The sequence below is a fragment of the Lolium perenne genome, chromosome 4 (assembly GCF_019359855.2).
Source record: "Lolium perenne isolate Kyuss_39 chromosome 4, Kyuss_2.0, whole genome shotgun sequence".
NCBI lineage: Eukaryota > Viridiplantae > Streptophyta > Magnoliopsida > Poales > Poaceae > Lolium > Lolium perenne.
The window spans coordinates 365,928,821-365,939,400 of record NC_067247.2 but is presented as its reverse complement, the minus strand read 5'-3'; the positions used below and the strand labels follow the sequence as shown (position 1 = coordinate 365,939,400).

General features: G+C 42.5%; 1 long non-coding RNA gene across 1 annotated transcript; it reads right to left on the bottom strand.

Annotated features, from left to right (window-relative positions):
- Window positions 1-2,295: 2,295 nt before the first annotated feature.
- On the bottom strand, window positions 2,296-3,479 carry LOC127296693 (uncharacterized). The gene is made up of 2 exons (XR_007848646.2): window positions 3,340-3,479; window positions 2,296-2,776 (listed from the first exon to the last, which is right to left on the bottom strand). It is a non-coding gene; the product is annotated as an uncharacterized lncRNA (long non-coding RNA).
- Between the last annotated feature and the right edge of the window lie 7,101 nt (window positions 3,480-10,580).

Sequence of the window (10,580 nt, the reverse complement as noted above, 5' to 3'; positions counted from 1 at the left end):
ATATTTCAAGAAGACTCAGGCGTCTAAGCTTGGGCATGCCCAAGGCACCCCCTTCTTCATCGACAACATTATCAGGTTCCTCTAGTGAAACTATATTTTTATTCCATCACATCTTATGTACTTTGCTTGGAGCGTCGGTTTGTTTTTGTTTTTGTTTTGTTTGAATAAAGTTGGATCCTAGCATTCATTGTGTGGGAGAGAGACACGCTCCGCTGTTGCATATGGACAAATATGTCCTTAGGCTTTACTCATAATATTCATGGCGAAGGTTAATCTGCTTCGTTAAATTGTTGTATGGTTGGAAACGGGAAATGCTACATGTAGTAATTGGAATAATGTCTTGGATAATGTGATACTTGGCAATTGTTGTGCTCATGTTTAAGCTCTTGCATCATATACTTTGCACCTATTAATGAAGAAATACATAGAGCTTACTAAAATTTGGTTTGCATAATTGGTCTCTCTAAGGTCTAGATAATTTCTAGTAAGGGTCGAACAACAAGGAAGACGGTGTAGAGTCTTATAATGTTTACAATATGTCTTTTATGTGAGTTTTGCTGCACCGGTTCATACTTGTGTTTGTTTCAAATAACCTTGCTAGCCTAAGCCTTGTATCGAGAGGGAATACTTCTCATGCATCCAAAATCCTTGAGCCAACCACTATGCCATTTGTGTCCACCATACCTACCTACTACATGGTATTTCTCCGCCATTCCAAAGTAAATTGCTTGAGTGCTACCTTTAAAATTTCTATTCTTCATCTTTACAATATATAGCTCATGGGACAAATAGCCTAAAAACTATTGTGGTATTGAATATGTACTTATGCATTTTATCTCTTATTAAGTTGCTTGTTGTGCGATAACCATGTTCCTGGGGACGCCATCAACACTTTATTGAATATCATGTGAGTTGCTATGCATGTCCGTCTTGTCTGAAGTAAGGGCGATTTACCATGAGTTGAATGGTTAGAGCATGCATACTGTTAGAGAAGAACATTGGGCCGCTAACTAAAGCCATGATTCATGGTGGAAGTTTCAGTTTTGGACAAATATCCTCAATCTCATATGAGAACATTAATTGTTGCTAAATGCTTATGCATTAAAGAGGAGTCCATTATCTGTTGTCTATGTTGTCCCGGTATGGATGTCTAAGTTGAGAATAATCAAAAGCGAGAAATCCAATGCGAGCTTTCTCCTTAGACCTTTGTACAGGCGGCATAGAGGTACCCCTTTGTGACACTTGGTTAAAACATATGTATTGCGATGATAATCCAGGTAATCCGAGCTAATTAGGACAAGGTGCGGGCACTATTAGTATACTATGCATGAGGCTTGCAACTTGTAGGATATAATTTACATGATGCATATGCTTTATTACTACCGTTGACAAAATTGTTTCTTGTTTTCAAAACCAAAGCTCTAGCACAAATATAGCAATCAATGCTTCCCTCTGCGAAGGGCCTTTCTTTTACTTTTATGTTGAGTCAGTTCACCTATCTCTCTTCACCTCAAGAAGCAAACACTTGTGTGAACTGTGCATTGATTCCTACATACTTGCATTTTGCACTTGTTATATTACTTTACATTGACAATATCCATGAGATATACATGTTACAAGTTGAAAGCAACCGCTGAAACTTAATCTTCCTCTGTGTTGCTTCAATGCCTTTACTTTGAAATTATTGCTTTATGAGTTAACTCTTATGCAAGACTTATTGATGCTTGTCTTGAAATTACTATTCATGAAAAGTCTTTGCTATATGATTCAATTGTTTACTCATTGTATTACCATTGCTTCGAATCGCTGCATTCATTACATGTGCTTACAATAGTATGATCAAGATTATGATGGCATGTCACTTCAGAAATTATCTTTGTTATCGTTTACCTACTCGGGACGAGCAGGAACTAAGCTTGGGGATGCTGATACGTCTCCAACGTATCGGTAATTTTTGATGTTCCATGCTACTTTATTGATGATACCTACATGTTTTATGCATACTTTATGTCATATTTATGCATTTTCCGGCACTAACCTATTAACGAGATGCCGAAGAGCCAGTTGCTGTTTTCTGCTGTTTTTGGTTTCAGAAATCGAGAGTGGATTTGGTGACCGGGTGTATACGTGAGCACGCGTTCGTTACCGTTGGATGCATATAAACACCGTTGGATCGGCTAACAGTCCCTAACGTCCGTTTGCGCATTCTTCTCCCCCACCCGCTGCAGCACATCGACGCCATCGAGCGTCCATCTCCAAGAGGCGGCCCAAATCGAATGAGCCGGCGCCCACGCATGATACAGCAAACCCATTAGCTAATCAATCACCCAGTACCTAATCATGGGAACAAAAACGCTGGACTGCACCGGCTTGGAGCCCCATCGCGTCGAGCCTCTGGTCACCGCGGCCTACTCCCCGCCGGCCAAGCGTCAGAGCGCCGCCGCCCTGGCACGCGGGCCGCTGGGCCTCTAGATGCGCCGCCCAACCGTTGTCGCCGGCCACGGCGAGCAGAACGCCGCCGCCCCATCAACTCGTCGGACCCTGCCCTCGAACGCCGCCGCCACCGCTGCATCGCCGAAGGCGCCCCCAACTGCTAAACTCCACCGCCCCGGCCAACCTCCCGGCTGCGCATCGCCTTCTCGCCGGCTCCCAGCAGCTCGTACCCAACTTCCCGGATGCGCATCGCCATCTCGCCGATTCCCAGCAGCGCATCTCGCTCTGATCTCCAGCAAGCACCACCGCAGCTACCTCTGATCTCCAACATCAGTAGTAGGACCTGGCCAATGAAGTAATTCATGTATGGAGTAATTCATGTGTAAATTCAGTTAATTGCAATCATAAGATGCTACAGATACCCATGTGCTACTCAATTTTGAAGTGTTAAAGAGCACTCTATTTTCATTTTAATATGAAACTGATAAGGAATATTCTAGTATAGCATATGTTAAGTTTAGTAGCAGTTGCATCTGTTAAGTTCAGTACCAGTTCATGGAAAAGTATGTTCTCAGATGCATTAATCAAAATACAGTATATGGACGCATGTGTGCATGAACATTTATCAGTAAGCCACTCAACATTTAACAGTAAAGTTGTCATGTTGAATTGCCATTACAGAATTACAGTATAAATTGGACTCTGTGATCTCCGCGAACCGTGACATATTTCTCTATGTTGCAGTAGAACCATTCGTGTCCTGCTTTTTGCCGGTTTGCCAAATTATTGTGGTCCAACAAAATTCTCTTTATTGAATACTCCATTTAACTGTATGCAGCACGACGTTAAATACATCAAGTAATTTTACGTATGAGCAGCATTTGATGAAGAGGTAAGGTCGCATACCTGTCTCCCAAAGCTTGTTGTAAGGTTGCAGCAATACCATACTTCTTCAGTGAAAAGCAAGGCCAAAGAATGCACCACACTAGCAATTCTAAATCCTTTAACTGCTCCAGAAAGGCCAAAGACTGCACCATGCCGATCACCATACTTTTTCACATTTCATCATCTGATCCAGTAATCGAGATACACAAGCTTGGGCACATTGAGTCATTGACATTTAATTCAGTTATATTCAGTTAGGAAGTGCAGTGGCAGTAGCAATTGCAATATTCACAGAATACTCCGTGGTTCATTTAGCAGGAGTAGTACTCCTAATGCAGTACCAGCTAGCTCACAGAAGGAGTACCAGCTAGCTGAGGCTGGTACACAAGCAAACTCAAAGAAGGGGTATCGAATTGAATATTTACTCACGGAACGAGTACCAGCTAGCTGAGGCTGATGCAGATCGTGAAGAGATTCCTCGATGCAGAGCGTGAAGGCGGCCTCCTCCTCGTTCTCACCCTCCCCCACAGACGACACCGACACCAGTGGAGTGGCCAGGTGCAGCATACGGCGCGAGCGCAGCGGCTCCGGCGGCGAAGTCGCCGCCAGTCATGAGCGGAGCGGCCTCCGACGGCTGCTTCGGCCAGGGACGGCGGGCGGCATGGACGGATCGGCCACGCGCGGCGAACGGCATGGGCGAAGTGGTCGGCGCACAGTTGCGGGCTGCTCCACCCAGTAACAAGAAGCAGAGGAAGATGCCTCCTCCCACATCCGATTTGGAGAAACAAGAAGCAGAGGAAGATGGGGTCCCCCTCGAGCTCGTCCGCCATGACCTCTCCCTGGAGCTCCCGCAGAATCGATTTTGGCGACGATAGGCTCCAGGCCGGCGTTGGGAGCAGTCGAGCGTTTTTCTATCCCCGCGATTCCTATTGCCTCCGCGCGAAATCAATCGCCCGATGTTCGATGTAGAGGAGCTCGATTTGGGGCTCGCTGTGGAGGAGCCAGACTAGCTGTGGGGCTCGATTTGCGACAGCGCAGGTCAGCAGAGAACGAAGAGGTGATTAAAAAAAGAGAGAAGAAAGAGGTCTACTTAGTTGGCACGTGCGTGAGGTGAGACCACTTTTTCTCTCACGGACAACAAACGTCCGTTGGACACGTGGCAGCCAATCACCGCGTGCTCACGTATACACCCGGTCACCAGGCTTCATCCGTTCAGAAATCCTCGTAAGAAAATATTCTCGGAATTGGACGAAATCAACGCCCAGGATCTTATTTTTCCACGAAGCTTCCAGAAGTCCGGAGAGGAAACGAAGTGGGGCGACGAGGCGCCCACACAATAGGGCGGCGCGGCCCAAGCCCTGGCCGCGCCGGCCTGGCGTGTGGGGCCCTCGTGGCGCCCCCTGACCTATCTCCTCCGCCTACTTAAGCCTTCGTCGATAATAACTCCAGTACCGAGAGCCACGATACGGAAAACCTTCCAGAGACGCCGCCGCCGCTAATTCCATCTCGGGGGATTCAGGAGATCGCCTCCGGCACCCTGCCGGAGAGGGGAATCATCTCCCGGAGGACTCTTCACCGCCATGGTCGCCTCCGGAGTGATGAGTGAGTAGTTCACCCCTGGACTATGGGTCCATAGCAGTAGCTAGATGGTCGTCTTCTCCTAATTGTGCTTCATTGTTGGATCTTGTGAGCTGCCTAACATGATCAAGATCATCTATCTGTAATGCTACATATTGTGTTTGTTGGGATCCGATGAATATGGAATACTATGCTATGTTGATTATCAATCTATTATCTATGTGTTGTTTATGATCTTGCATGCTCTCCGTTACTAGTAGAGGCTCTGGCCAAGTTTTTGCTTGTAACTCCAAGAGGGAGTATTTATGCTCGATAGTGGGTTCATGCCTCCATTAAATCTGGGACAGTGACAGAAAGTTCTAAGGTTGTGGATGTGCTGTTGCTACTAGGGATAAAACATCAATGCTATGTCTAAGGATGTATTCGTTGATTACATTACACACCATACTTAATGCAATTGTCTGTTGTTTACAACTTAATACTGGAAGGGGTTCGGATGATAACCTGAAGGTGGACTTTTTAGGCATAGATGCATGCTGGATAGCGGTCTATGTACTGTGTCGTAATTCCCAACTAAATCTCACAATACTCATCATAACATGTATGTGCATGGTCATGCCCTCTTTATTTGTCAATTGCCCAACTGTAATTTGTTCACCCAACATGCTTATTCTTATGGGAGAGACACCTCTAGTGAACTGTGGACCCCGGTCCATTCTTTTAATCGAATACAATCTACTGCAATACTCGTTCTACTGTTTTCTGCAAACAATCATCATCCACACTATACATCTAATCCTTTGTTACAGCAAGCCGGTGAGATTGACAACCTCACTGTTACGTTGGGACAAAGTATTTTGGTTGTGTTGTGCAGGTTCCACGTTGGCGCCGGAATCCCTGGTGTTGCGCCGCACTACACTTCGCCGCCATCAACCTTCAACGTGCTTCTTGGCTCCTACTGGTTCGATAAACCTTGGTTTCTTACTGAGGGAAAACTTGCCGTTGTACGCATCACACCTTCCTCTTGGGGTTCCCAACGGTCACGTGCTGTACGCGTATCACCCTTCAGATTTATAATAAATAACTTCATAATTGTTATTTTGTTCTGGTCAAATAAAAACAATGAGTTGTTCAAATTATGACAGTATTCCATGTACGATGGATAAGTTATTACAAATCTTTATGGTGAAGCACACATGCATAACACTGACGCTAAAATGACATAAGGCAAATGATGTGAATTCCACTTATTAGTGGAACCGCCATTTAGGTCATGTTAGAAAGGAACGTATGAAGGAACTCCAGGCAAATGGATTTTTGGAGTTTTTTGATTTTTGAATCGTTTGGCACTTGCAAATCTCTTCTAAAGAGAATGACTGAAATACCGTTCATAGACCAAGAATTGAACGGGCAACTAACTTAGTGGAAACATACATGATGATGTATGTGGTTCACTGGGCATAGTTGTGTGCGGGAGATTCTTCTACTTCATGAAAACTTCCAACAACAAATTGAGTATATATATGTGGATATATTTATTCAACAAGGAAGAAGTTTGAAACATTTGAATGGATTCAAATAAATTTCAGCATGAAGTGGAAATCATCGTAATAGAAAAGTCAAATATCTATGATTGGATCATGGTGGAAATATTTAAATTACGGGTTTTAGCGAACATCTAAGAGAGTTATGAAATTGTTCTACAACTCACGTTTCTTGGAGTATCATAGTGATGATGGAATATCCGAGAGACGTATCCAAACCTTGTTGGATTAATGATGAGATAAAATAAAATGACGCCATTATATTTTTGTGGATTATACTTTAGAGACTACCGCTTTTACACTAAATAGAGCGTCATCATAAATCCGTTGAAATGACACCATATGAGTTATGGCATGGGTATAAACCCTAATAGTCCTTTCTTAAATTTTGGTATGCATAGCATAAGTAAATAAGTTTACAACCAAAATCGGATGAATTTCTTTGTTGGTTATCCCGGAGAATTGATTGAGAATTCTTTCCACTATGGAGACAAAGACAAAAGTGTTTGTCGATGTTTCTTACTTATTTCCAAGAAATTGTTTCTAGCGAAGTATTTGAGTGGGAGGACAATGGAACTTGATAAGGTTTATGAACCTGGGCATCATCGAAAATGGTTCCAGAAGCGGCCACAAAGATCATAGCTCCCATGTCTACAAAGAGTTATAGTCATGGAGATCGAAGTACCCATTGAACCTTGTAGGAATGGTTTACTTTGTGATCAAATAAATGATTTGTGGACAAAGGATTAATTTTGAATAATGATAAACCAACTACATACAAAGAAGTTATGATGGGCCCTGACTCTGTTAAAATGGCTACGTGCCATGAAATCCAAGATAGGTGAATACTTTTTGAAAGTAAATGGATCTATAAAATTGATGGACTTGGATGGAATATCCTTGAAGAAACTCGACTTGTCGAAAAGTTGTTTACGACAAAGTTCAAAGAGTTGACTACGATATGATTAGATCTTCCGTAGCGATGCTTATAGTCTATGTGGATTATTCTAGTAATCGCTACATATTTCTTTTATGAGATATGCTAGTAGGATGACAAAATACATTACTTAACAGAAGTGTGTATTAAAGGTGTATACAAGATACAACTGAGAGTTTTGCTAGTCCGTAGAATACTAAAAAGGTATACAAACTTCACTAGATGAAATGAGTATCACGGAGTTGGAATCTTCACCGGATGAAATGAACAAAGAGTTATGATTTCATCAGAAACGATGAAGAAGCTTGCATTTGCCAGAAATTAAGTGGGAGCATTGAGATATAGTTATAATATTATATGTAGATGGCATATTATTGATTATAAATGATGTAATTATATACTTGATGTGATTAAAATGTTTCATTGAGAATTAACTTCAATGAAAGGATATGGACTAAAACATATTTAGTGTCAATATCTATGAAGATAGATTGAAACACATAATAAGATTAAGTTAAAGTACATAGAATGAATATTGAAGTAGTTCAATATAAAAATATTACGAAGGTGTTCCTTTCCATGTGAAGGTTTTACAAGACTTGAGTGTTTTTTACACTCGATGAGTAAAAACACATGAGTGATTTTAGATCACGAATAATATGTACAAAATCAGATGTCCTGTGCTCTAAAGTGTTATGAGCATATACCAGAATGATTCATGTAATGATCATTGGACAACAGTAAGAATATCCCTGAGTGTTTTAGAAGAACCAATGATATATATAGTTTGTATGGGGTAATGACAAACAAATCGTTGTAAGGTGTTGCACCGATATTAGTTTGGTCATATATAAAATCTCAATTAGGCTGAGTGTTGATTAAAAGGTAGCACAATGAGCTAGAAGAAGTCTATGCTAGATTTAGATGAGTTCTAAATATTGTGACGGATTCTACAAACGAAGGCAGAGTATATCATTGTTTTGACAATGACTGAGGAGTTTTAAGTCGAGGAGTTCTTTGAGAACTTGGTGTAGTTCCGATAGTGTTAGAACTTTGAAGCTATATTGTGTGTGACAATATTAGTGACATATTTCAGACCGCGGAATTAAGGTTCCACAAGAAGACTGAACATATATGATTAATGCCGACTCATTTGGAAAATGAGTGATGTGTTGAGACGCAAATGAATTGCAAAATACATACGTTTCTGAGCGTGTCAGATCCGTTGACTGAAACCTCTCCCGTGAGCAAAACATGATAAGCACCAGAAGGCCAAGGTGTTATATCTTTACAATTGTAAACTAGATTATTGACTCTCGTGCAAGTGGGAGACTGTTGGAGATATGCCCGAGAGGCAATAATAAAATAGTTATTGCTATATCTTAGTGTTCATGATAAATGTTTGCACTCCATGCTATAATTGTATTAACTGGAAACATTGATGCATGTGTGTTGTGTAAACAACCAGAGTCTCTAGTAAGTCTCTCATTTAACTAGCTTGTTGATTAATAAGTGATCATGGTTTCCTGATCATGAACATAGGATGTTATTAATTAATAACAAGATCATATCATTAGGTGAATGATGTGATGGACACACCCATAGTAAGCATAGCATGAGATCAAGTCATTAAGTTCAACTTGCTATAAAGCTTTCGATACATAGTTACCTAGTCCTTCAACCATGAGATCATGTAAATCACTTACACCGGAAGGATGCTTTGATTACATCAAACGCCATTGCGCAAACGGGTGGTTATAAAGATGGGATTAAGTATTCGGAAAGTGTGAGTTGAGGCATATGGATCAAGAGTGGGAATTGTCCAACCCAATGACAGATAGATATACTCTGGGCCCTCTCGGTGGAATGTCGTCTGATTAGCTTGCAAGCATGTGACTAGGTCACAAGAGATGACATACCACGGTAAGAGTAAAGAGTACTTGTCAGTAACGAGGTTGAACAAGGTATGGAGATATCGATGATCGAACCTCGAACAAGTAAAGTATCGCGTGACAAAGGGAATCGGTATCGTATGTAAATGGTTCAATCGATCACTAAGTTATCGTTGAATGTGTGGGAGCCATTATGGATCTCTAGATCCTGCTATTGGTTATTGGTCGGAGAGGAGTTTCGACCATGTCTACATAGTTCACGAACCGTAGGGTGACACACTTAAGGTTTGATGTCGTTTTAAGTAGATATGGAATATGGAATGGAGTTCGAATGTTGTTCGGAGTCTCGGATGGGATCCAGGACATCACGAGGAGTTCCGGAATGGTCGGGAGAATAAGATTCATATATAGGAAGTCACTTTCCAAGTTTGAAAATGATCTGGTGCATTTATGGAAGGCACTAGAATGTTCTAGAACCTTCCGGAAGAAATCACCATGGAAGGTGGAGTCCCGGATGGACTCTACCAACCCTAACCAGCCGACCAAGAGGGAAGGTGGAGTCCATGGTGGACTCCACCACCTTGGCCGGCCAAGGAAGAAGGAAAGGGGGAGTCCCACCCCCCCTAGGTTTCACACTTTGGTAAGTTTTTGAGTTGGACTCTTATTCAAATCTTTGGGCTACACCTATATAATGAGGGAGAGAGGGAGGGGCCGGCCACCACACTTGGCCGCACCACCCAAGGGGCACCAAGGCCGGCGCCCAAGAGCACCCCCTCTCCCAAACCCTAGCTACTCCCTCATCCTTCTCCCGGAGCGCTTACGGCGAAGCCCTCCCGGAGATCTCCACCACCACCGTCACCACGCCGTCGTGCTGGCGGGATTCCGAGGAGGATCTACTACATCCGCTACCCGCTGGAACGTGGAGAAGGACATCGTCATCAACACCGAACGTGTGACCGAGTACGGAGGTGCTGCCCGACTGTGGCACCGTCAAGATCTTCTACACGCTTTTGAAAGCGGCAAGTGATCGACTACATCAACCACGAGATCTAATCTTGTAGGCTTTGAAATGTTCGAGGGTTAGTCTCACGTACATCTCGTTGCTACCATCTACTAGATTAGATCTTGGCTTGTTATTCGTTCTTGCGGTAGGAATTTTTTTGTTTTCTATGCTACGAATCCCATCAGAAAGCTGGTTGTTAATAAACTTTCTTGAGAAAATAAAAGTGTATCTCGTAAAATAGCAAGAAGAAATATAAAAATATTGGATCTACTTTTGTCAACAAAATATGCAATCTATATAAATGACAA